This window comes from Olea europaea, unplaced genomic scaffold (assembly GCF_002742605.1).
Source record: "Olea europaea var. sylvestris unplaced genomic scaffold, O_europaea_v1 scaffold1820, whole genome shotgun sequence".
In the NCBI taxonomy this organism is placed as follows: Eukaryota; Viridiplantae; Streptophyta; class Magnoliopsida; order Lamiales; family Oleaceae; genus Olea; species Olea europaea.
Window position 1 is genome coordinate 91,481 of NW_019235959.1, and position 9,430 is coordinate 100,910.

Genomic DNA, 9,430 nt, shown 5'->3' on the forward strand with positions numbered 1-9,430 from the left:
TGCATGTTTATTTTTCTAACATTAACAGCATGTTGCTCCCTAACTAGCTTTGATACCACTTGTTAGGATCGGATTTCAACCATCTCATTTGAAAACCAATTGGCGTCTAGTGAGGACAAGCTATACCTTTAATAGAATTCGACTACCATCATTTGAGTGACACAACCCATAGGCTTAAGAGCAGCATTGTTGCACCCCAACAGTTTCACACTATGGTGGCATTGGCTTAGCAGTTATACATAAAATCTTGTAACCAGTGTAGTTTTGCTCGTTTGATGGATTTGCTTTTGATGGAATTGGTCCATTAGAAATACGGAAAATGGTATTTCTAAGAGCAATTGCTTTTTCTGACATCCAATTTCTTGTTGTAAAAATGATATGCCAAGGAGAACTAAGGAAGTAATCAGGTTGATGCATATTTTGATGGCTGGATTTATTCTTTTGCTTTTATGTATCTTTGGTAGGGATGATTGCATAGGACTCTATAGTATTATGTTAAAAGAAAAAAAGTTAAATTCACGTTTATTATATTGTCTAATACCATCTAGCGTTGTATACCAAATATGCACTTGAGGGGCAAGTAAACTGCATGTAGTGTCATGTATGAAGCATATCTAGACCGTTTTCTTGATATGAAACTGAAGAGCTCCAAGGAACTTGGAGTATTCCATTTTGCCAGAAAACTTTTTGGTACATTGAAAAATCTATGCCCTTTATGTAATGAATTAGGATGCAAGCTGAGATGAATTCATTGTTTAAATGATCAATAATTAGATAAGTCTGATGCTTCAAATTCTGGTGGCGAGAGGAGAAATGGTTCATATGGGGGCATCTATGGTAGTTCCTGTAATTTAACACACAGAGGAGACCTGGGGAGTACTAAATTCACCATTGAAGAAATCTACAAGGCCACCAAAAACTTTTCACCTAGCTTCAAAATTGGACAAGGTGGTTTTGGGACAGTCTACAAGGGTCGACTCAAAGATGGTACTTTGGTTGCAGTTGAGCGTACTAAGAAGGTTGGAGGTCGACAAAAATGTCACCAGTTATTGCTAGTTTTGTTTTTTAAGGTTCTTCTCTGTGTGCAGATTGTCTATGATAAACCTTTAGGTACAGAATTTCAGAGAAGTTCAAACACTGGCACAAGTGGAACATCTAAATCTAGTTAAATTTCATGGCTATTTGGAGCACGAAGATGAAAGGATTATTGTCATGGAACATGTTCCAAATGGAACCCTTAGAGAACACTTGGACTGTAAGTTCTTTCTCACCATATTGTACAATTAGTGCTTGTTAATGATAAAATGGAAGATTCTGGTAATACACTCAGCCCGTGTTTGAGCCCAATTTTTTCAAAAATTCATTTTTACAAAATTCATTTTCATCAACACATTTTTTAATAAAATAATTTAACCACATATTTTCCAAAAACTCACTATTCAAAAATACATCTTCTCTTCAAAATGGGGCTCAAACAAGGGCTCAATGTACTTTTTTATTTATTTGCAACAATTATTGTGTCATTCTCGTAATTCCTAGATAGAAAAGTTATCAAAATTCTCTCATTCCTTTCAGGATTTTTTACTCAAATATATTCTAATCTATATTATCTAACAGCGAACATGTGATTCACTGGTCCAGGTGTGCACCGTAATGTTCTTGATTTTATTGTGAGGTTAAATATAGCAATAGACGCCTCACGCAATTACCTATCTCCACATGTACACAGGTATGAATTTTGATAGTAGCCACGTTAATTAGGTTCTTAGGAAATTTAGCTTCAGTAATTGATTTGCTCTGTATGCAGATCATCCTATCATCCATAGAGATATCAAGTCTTTCAACATTCTCCTTACAAAGAATCTAGGAGCTAAAGTTGCCGACTTTGGTTTGGCTCTGCTAGCAGCTGACGGTGAATCGGGAGAGACACATGTATTGACCCAAGTTAAAGGAACTGTTGGCTTTGTAGACCCAGAATACATAAATACCTCACTAGTTTCGGAAAAGAGTGATGTTTATGTTGGAAAAAAAACTGAGTTATGGGCCGACTTTGGCACGAGTTTTGAGTGGGACCTGGTTGTTCAATTTGGAAGATGAAAGTTGATTTGTGTTCTCCTCCGTGAGTACATCGAAATCATATACTTACTTACCAAAGATGATGCTCGAGTGAGTGAGAAATTGAGGCTCAAAGTGTGCCACTCAAAAGAGAGTTCATGTGGGAAAAATGAATTTGTCCCACATAGGAAAAAGATGAGAAACTCCAAAGGTCATTGCCATTAATGGTAGCCTAGCCTATAAATAGTGGCTCATTTTCCTCATTTCAATACACTAACGCAAAATCTTTCAAGTTTAGAATACATTAGAAATTCATTTGCATAGAGTTCTGTCTTTTCTGTATTTCTGTCTTGGTGGTAGTGTAGTTCAGGCACTAGTTCAGTAAACCGGAGTGGTTTCTATGGTGCTCGAAAGCTACTGATTTTACCATCGTATCCTGAGAAACGGATGCTCATTTTAAACCTCAAGCACGGACGGGGAGGGGGCGAATCTGTTTTAAGGAAACTGTGTGTAACACAGGCCTCGGTTTGAAATTTCATTTCCTGCAATTTCAATTGTTCATTCTGTTATTATCCAATTAGTTGTACGACTATAACTTGCTGTTACATATATCATCTTACTGGACAAAAGGCATATACGGTATTAAAATCGAGAATACCGGATTCCTTATTTTTCATAAACTTATCGGATTTCAGAAAAGTTCGGTCGACCGAACTGGTGAAACTTAGGATTTTTCCTACAAGCTTAAAACAGATTCTCAGAAAGGAAAAATTGGTTTCCTATATTGATTAATTCTGAACTGATTAGTTTCTTATATTTGTTATATTGTGAAAACTAATTTGTTGTTTGGTTCTTTCAGAAGACGAAATGGCAACCGGCTCCACCAACATGGATTCCAACATGAATGTGTCCCAAGCTGTAGGTACCCAAACTCAGGCTGTGGGTTTCTACTATGGGTGCAGGGCCTAGTTCGGCTATGGCTGCAGGGCCTAGCTCAGTTATGGCTCAGATTGTGGCTCAAGTGCCAAGTCGTGTTGTGAGCCAACATGTGGCTAATGTTCCGATTAATGTACCGGTTGACCATGGGGAAAAGCTGAAAAAATTCAATGGCTTGAATTTCAAGAGGTGGCAGCAGAAAATGCTGTTCTATCTGACCACCTTGAATCTTGCGAGATTCTTGATTGAAAGTGCTCCAAAACTCCAAGAGTGTGAGGTGGATGTTCAAGCAATCAGTGCTGTTGATGCTTGGAACCACTCGAACTTCTTATGCTGGAATTACGTCATGAACAGTTTGGCAGATTCGCTATACAACGTGTATATCACCATGAAAACTGCTAAGGAGTTGTGGGAGTCTTTGGACTGAAAATATAAGACCGAGGATGTCGGGGCTAAGAAATTTATCGTCGACCGATTCTTGGACTATAAGATGGTGGACTCTAAAACTGTAATCAGTCAAGTGCAAGAACTCCAAGTGATTCTTCACGAAATTCATGCCGAAGGGATGATTCTGAGTGAAACTTTCCAATTGGCTGCAATCATTGAAAAATTGCCTCCCGCGTGGAAAGATTTCAAGAATTATTTGAAACACAAGCGAAAGGAAATGAACATTGAAAAACTAATTGTTAGACTTCGAATTGAAGAAGACAACAAGAGTTCCAAAAAGAAATGATTCAATCCTGGTGTGGCTAAGGCCAATATTGTTGAACATGGTTAAGGTAGTAAGAACTATAAAACAAAGCTGGGCCATCCGGTGGAAAAGGGATCAAGCTGAGACCAAAAGGAGGCATTCCTAAGAAGAAATCTTAAGGGAAGTGCTTCAATTGTGACAAAGTAGGCCACAAATCTTTGGAGTGTAGATTGTCAAAGAAGAAGAAAGAAGCAAATGTGGTTGACTACATGGCACATGATGTGTCGGAGATGAGTCTCGCAGCAGTCATTTCTAAAGTGAACATGGTGGGTTCTAACCCAAAAAAATGGTGGATTGACACCGGAGCTACGAGACATGTGTGCTTTGATAAAGAGTTATTTACTGCTTTTGAAGCAGTTGAGAATGGAGAGAAGTTGTTCATGGGAAATTCAGTAACTTCTGAAATCAAGGACCAAGGAAAAGTGGTTCTGAAGATGACTTCGTGAAAAGAGCTGACTCTCAACAACGTGCTGTATGTGCCGAAAATCCGCAAGAACATTGTGTCTAGGTTGCTTTTGAATAAGCATGGTTTTCGCATTGTGTTTGAGTCAGACAAGGTCATCTTGTCGAAAAGTGGAATGTTTATCGAAAAATGTTATGTTTCCGATGGAATGTTTAAACTCAATGTAATGGTTGTTAAACCAAAAATGAATAATAAAGTGAATGCTTCTATTTACTTGCTTGAGTCTTCCAATGTGTGGCATGGTAGGCTAGGACACGTTAACTATGATACTTTACTTAGGCTAGTTAACTTGAAATGCATAACAGCATTCCATGTTGATTCCAAACATAAGTGTGAGACTTGTGTTGAAGCAAAATTGACTAGGTCGTCCTTTAAGTCAATTGAACGAAATATGGAATCACTTGATTTAATTCACAGTGATATATGTGATTTAAAATTTGTACAAACAAGAGGTGGCAACAAGTATTTCATTACTTTTGTCGACGATAGCACGAAATGCTGCTATGTGTATTTGCTAAAAAGTAAGGATGAAGCGATAGAGAAATTTGTTCTCTATAAGAATGAAGTTGAAAATCAACTTAACAAGAAAATTAAGGTGTTAAGAAGCGATCGAGGTAGTGAGTATGAAGCACCGTTTGCTGAATTATGTGCACAACACGGAATCATATATGAAATCACAGCACCGTATTCACCACAATAAAATGGTGTTGCTAAAAGGAAAAATTGCACCTTAAAGGAGATGATGAATGCGATGCTAGTAAGTTCTGGATTACCTCAGAATATGTGGGGAGATGCCGTGTTATCAGCAAATTACCTTTTGAATAAGGTGCCCTGAAAGAAAATGGAGAAGACCCCTTATGAGTTATGGAAAGGAAGAACGCCTTCCTATAAATGCTTACGAGTGTGGGGGTGTCTTGCTAAAGTGGCTGTTCCAACACCAAAGAAGGTGAAGATAGGCCCAAAAACTATAGACTGCATATTCATTAGATATACACAGAAACAGTTGTGCTTATCGATTTCTCGTGTATGAATCTAAAATCCAAGATATACACAGAAACACGATAATGGAGTTGAGAAACGCTTCGTTCTTTGAACATGTGTTTCCATGCAGGTCCAAAGAAGAGGCAAGTTCTTCTAAACGGACGTACGAGACTATGATTGAACATAGTCAGGACGAAGAACCAGAAGAGGAGGTTGAGATTGAACCTAGACGTAGCAAAAGGGAAAGGACAGAAAAATCTTATGGTCCGAATTTTCTGACCTATATGCTAGAAAGTGAACCTCAAAGCTATTAAGAGGCTGTGAACTCCTTGAAAGGACCTCAATTGAAAGAGGCCATTAAAAGTGAAATAGATTCTATCCTGCAAGATCATACATGAGAGCTAGTGGATCTTCCACCAGGAAGTAAACCACTAGGCTACAAGTGGATTTTCAAACGAAAAATGAAAGTAGATAGAACTATTGAAATGTATAAGGCCAGGTTGGTAATAAAAGGTTACCGACAACGGGAAGGCCTTGATTACTTTGATACATATTCTCCGGTAACGAGAGTAACATCCATTAGAATGATACTTGTGATTGCTGCTTTGCGAAATCTTGAAGTACATCAAATGGATGTTAAGACTACCTTCTTGAACAGAGACTTAGATGAAAAAATCTATATGGAACAACCTGAAGGGTTTTTGTCGCTAGGGCAGGAAAAGAAGGTGTGTAAATTGGTGAAGTCATTGTATGGCTTGAAACAAGCATCAAAACAATGGCATGAGAGATTTGGCAATGTCATGATGTAGAGTGGATTTAAGATCAACGAGTGTGATAAATGTGTTTACGTTAAAGACACTGAAAATGGCTATGACATTTTATGTCTTTACGTTGATGACATGCTAAATAACGGACGTTGAGGGGGCGAATTTGTTTTAAGGAAACTATGTGTAACACAGTCCTCGGTTTGAGATTTCATTTCCTGCAATTTCAATTGTTCATTCTGTTATTATCCAATTAGTTGTATGACTGTAACTTGCTGTTATATATATCATCTTACCAGACAAAAGGCATATACGGTATTGAAATCGAGAATACCAGATTCCTCATTTTTCATAAACTTACTGGATTTCAGAAAAGTTTGGTCGACCGAACTGGTGAAACTCGGGATTTTCCCTACATTTATTCATTCGGTGTATTACTATTGGAACTAGTCACAGACAAGCTTTCGATTGAGCTAAAACGTGGTCAGGAGGAACATATTACTGTTAGATGGGTATGACCCTCTCTCTAATGAGCAAAATTGTAGTGAATGATTTCAAAATTGAACACACCCCATGAAGTGGGGGATGAATTCTTATTTTTATTAATATGTCCTCAATTTTCATATATAGATAGTGGCGAGACATAATAAATCAGCCTGCTCTAATACTACATTGAATTACTTCATCTAAAGGCTTAAGTTATTTGTTTAGATTTAGTCTTCAACATCTAATTGGACGATTTCTTGAACAAGGACATGTGCCTCCACTAATTTTAGAGGGGACAAAATAGAATATTGGTTTATGTTTTCTCTGGTTGATTTGAATTGACTCAAGTGCAGGTTGCGAAGAAGTTTCTTGATGGAGATGCAATCTTAACTTTGGATCCTAGGCTACAGAGGTCTCCTGCAAATAACTTTATAGGGGAAAAGATTCTTGAAGTAGCCTTGCAATGTTTGGCTCCTCATTAACATGACCGGCCTACCATGAAGAAGGGAACGAAGATTCTGTGGAGTATTTGCAAGAATTATGATGAATTCTCAACTTCAGATATCCCTTCGCTTTCTTCAAATGCTCAGGGAAGTAGCTCAATCAGAGAAAAATAAGCAATTCGGTGCAAGTATTTTCATTCACGTTACTTGCTTCCATTGAAAATACAGAAAGAGTACTGAAGATGGTAAACAAGCATACAATGTCGTAGTGGGAAGCGAAGAAAAGAGAGAACTTGAAGGGTGTTTGGCCAATTGCAAAGATGTTGAAGTGATATTTAGTTCATGATGTCTGTCTTTGTTCACGAAATTATTTCCTTTCGATTTAAAACTACCGCAAGTGTACAGTTTGTTAACAAATAATAAAGTGGAATATTAAGTTCTAAATATCGTCCCATAGAGATCGAATAGTTCGATTTTATCTACCTTAGCCTTAACCGAAACAAATTTATCAAATTAGGAATTTAATCTTAGAAAAACCCTAATTTATGAAAACCCTAATTTTGTTAAATGACTTGACTATGCAAACTATGTGTTTAAATGAAGTTAATCGCAATATGATGATTGGAATGCAAAATTGATTGTATTTAATAAAATTAGAAAACACTAGGATCACGATTTCCTATGTAACAATCACTTTGAAACCCTAATTTTACAATCTAACAGTAAAATTCAAATAATCAAATAAGCGTTTTGTTCACAAATTGCAAAAATTAAAATCCAAAAATCATATTACACAGTTTATCGATCTCCTAGCATGAGAAAATTTAGTCTAACATTGAAAATCTAAAGGAATACATGAATTCTTGAAAATAAAATATCACCGGATATTGAAATTTGATGAAATCTTGATGTTCTTCGTGAAATTCCTTGTTGATTTCCCTCAAATTGGTCTCCAAGAAGTCCTTTTTTTCTCCTCCAATGCATTTTCCTTCTTTTTGAATGTCCCTAAGGCGTTAAAAGACTCCCCAAGTTCCGTTTCCACGAGAGTTTCAATCAAAAAAGGAAATTAGAAAATTTTTGCCCCCATTCATTTTCTTCTTGGTAATAAAAAAACACGTGGGGCGATCGCCCTATTTTTTTTAACTAGGCTATCGCCCAAGCAAAATTTCTTCCATATGTTATATTTTTGCCTCCAAAGTCGATTTTTGATTCTTTCAAGCCCTTTCTCTTGCATTTCAACCCTTTGATTTTCAATTGCATCCAATTCAACTCGCAACATCTTTAATCTTCATTTTGTGGTCTGAATCAGCTATTGAAATGTTGCAACTTAGTCCACATAGTTTGGATTTTCTTCCTTTTTGGTCCCTTTTCGTTTCTTTTCTCTTGAATTCCGCCGCATTCATCATATAGTCCTACAAAACATAATTACATAGAATTAAGTCATAATTCAAACGCTTTGATCAACAATTAGTCATTTTTTGTGGCCAAATAAGTGTGTAGAAAAACACACTTATCAAATCCCCTAAACTTGAACTATTGTTTGTCCTCGAACAAGATAATTACTTAACTCTACACAAAACATTGCTTGATAACCTGCCGTGTCTCATGATTGAAATTCAATAATCAACACGAGAAACGTTTCAATAGTGCCAGAATAAAATTAACATTTAACTGTCAAATGTAAGACATAACGTGTGTGTGTGGACTCATGTCAACATATTAAGATCATGATTGGTTTATTTCCGACCCATAATGGTCAAATATATCTTTTCATCGCTCGAGAGATACACATCCCCAAACTTATTCTTTTCACTCAATTATCCCGAGGTGTTCTAAGGTTAGAATTTTAAGTACTATAGGCCTTACCATCTCTTAAATTGGATAGATCTCACTATTACAAGTTTACATGTCAACAAGTAGAGGCTCTCCTAATTGATTGCTTCAACCCTTAAGATTAAACTAAACTACTTGGCTCATATCAAAGGTATAGTTCTATCAACCAAATGTCCAAGGGCTTTTCTTCATGTTATTGTCTTTTTTTTTCTGATTTGAATTTTTTTCATCATCTTCTTATTTGCTTTCTATATAACCCTTGTAACGAGCTTTATGCCGATAACTCCCAAACCAGTTGGTTTTAGGGTACCAGATTTTAAACCCTTGCAGGCTTATTCACTCGAGTTATAAAGGCTCGATCAGATGACCTTTTATTAACTTCTCCCTTTCTTGCTTTCTATATGACCCTTGTAGCGAACTTTAGATCGATGACTCCTGAATCAGTTGGTTTTAGGGCACCAGGTTTTAAACCTTTGCACGCTTATTTGCTCGAGTCATAAAGGCTTGGAAAGAAGTGTCATGTTTACACAAGTTAAATTTTATGCCCCTCTTTATTTTTCTAGACATTTAGCTTCAAAAACCAACCCCAACTCAAGGCTTTCACCTAATCTTCACCTTACTAATCTAGGCAATCCACACAACAAAATTCACACATGGAGTCCTTACGTATCTCAATGTACCCCTATAATTACTCAACCATCTTCAAATCATCTTAAGG

The 9,430-nt window shown here is 36.7% G+C and overlaps 1 pseudogene; it reads left to right on the forward strand.

Annotated features, from left to right (window-relative positions):
- The first annotated feature begins 599 nt into the window (after positions 1–599).
- LOC111378489 lies at positions 600–7,302 on the forward strand (annotated as a pseudogene).
- Positions 7,303–9,430: the final 2,128 nt, after the last annotated feature.